Consider the following 1,905-nt stretch of genomic DNA (forward strand, 5'->3'; position numbering starts at 1 on the left):
TTCCTTCCTTCCTTCCTTCCTTCCTTCCTTCCTTCCTTCCATTACTTACTGAGGCAATGTGCTGAGCATCATCAGAGGCAGACGAATCTACACACACACGCATGCACACAGCCCCCAGGTGCCAGGGGCTTTTACCCATCTGGTGAACAAAGCGGGCACGTTGTCAGTGTCTCCAAGGCTGTCCTAACAAGTATTATGTAACTTTGTTGTTGATATGCTGTCAAGTGGGAACTGACTCATAGTTGACCTTCCAGCAAGTTTTCAGAGGCTGTAAATCACGTTGTAAGAGATTGCTCATCTTTCTCCCTTGGAGTAGGTGATGGATTTAAACTGTCTCCCTAGAGGATGGCAGCACAACTCCTTGCCCACCAGAGCACCCTCTATGCAGCTTAGCATTATATAGTTTCTATTCAGTGACTGGGGTAATCGGGATGGGTGTGTCGGAGGCAGTGCGGTTGGTGCAGGATAGAGCAGGGTTTAGGGCTGTTGTGCATAGGGTCGCTATGAGTCGAAAACGACTCGACGGCACATAACAACAACAACAACATTCTTTAGTAAGCAGAAGTGAGCTAAGAGCAAGCCAGAGCATAGCTGTATTCAGGCTTGAAAAAGCCTGGTCCTCTACTGTCCACTCCGAGAGACCAGAGCTTACAATCTGACATGACCCTCTCCTTCTTTTGCAAGGTTTCTAAGGGCCCCAGGGGATAAGGCGTCACAATTAGGTTGGGAAGACAGGCAGCATTGCTGTAGCTGGAGACACGGGACACAGCAGCAATATAGGCAAACAAGAAATGAGTCTTTTGCCCAGGAAAAGCCCAGCACTACTCAAAGACCCTGGCCAGATGGGGGGGGGGGGGTGGAGAGAAGGAAAAAACCAGATAGCAATACAGCCAAAGCATCATGTGTTCAGGGTGCCTACCTGCTTCTTAACATGACCTAACAAATCAGTACATACTTGGGGTAGTCTTGTATCCAGGAACAACATTTAGCACATGCCCTGCCTCAGGCATCAGATAGGAAATGCAGAGCCATTTGGGTGTGGCGGTCCATCTTCTGAACTGGGGAGGGAGGGACGAGAGATTTCAGCAGTTAAATAGCCATGAATATTCCCTGCTGTCTCAGAGCCTGTTCCTAGAGTTACAGTTCATCTTATTACCTCTCCAGAGTCAAGGGAAGGAACAAAAACAGTTAAAGAAAATGATACCAGTGGAAAACACCGCACCAAGTCCATTTGGCTTTACCCGTTTTAAAGATGATGCAAAATGTTTCATTTTTTTTTCTTTTCAAACTGATTATTTTCTGTTCCTCTAAATCAAGGCAAAGTTCACTTCATCTCACACATTCCTCAACTTGCTACATACCCTCAAGTACAATTTTTTTGCAGTCTTTCATAATGCAGCATAACCAGACATTTTACTTTAAGGCAGGACTTCTTTCTCTTCCTCTGCCTTAAAACTTATTAGCAGTCCTGTTAACCCCTCTTTCTAGGTCTGGAGACTCACACACACCCTCACACATCACCTACTGTTAAGTCACTTCAAGCGAGAGTCTATTCAAAGCATGTGTTGAGCAGTTGAAAAGTGGACTGGTCTACAGACCCTTGTCAACAGTTGCACTTGTGGGGAATTGTAGCGTAGCTGTGAAAGTGCCCAGGGAAGATGCTATCCCTCAAAGGGAAGAAAAGCAAAACTAGACATGCTTATAGTTGGAAAACAGGTATTTAGTAAGGACAAGTCTTTGTTGTTGTTGTTATGTGCCGTCGAGTCGCCTGCGACTCATAGCGACCCTATGTACAACAGCCCTAAACTCAGCTCTGTCCTGTGCCAATCGCACTGTCTCTGACACTCCCATCCCAATTATCCCAGTCACTGAATCAATCCACCTCATAGAGGGCCTTCCTCTCCT

Source organism: Elephantulus edwardii, unplaced genomic scaffold (genome assembly GCF_000299155.1).
Source record: "Elephantulus edwardii isolate Elephantulus edwardi_28Jun2011 unplaced genomic scaffold, EleEdw1.0 scaffold00130, whole genome shotgun sequence".
NCBI lineage: Eukaryota > Metazoa > Chordata > Mammalia > Macroscelidea > Macroscelididae > Elephantulus > Elephantulus edwardii.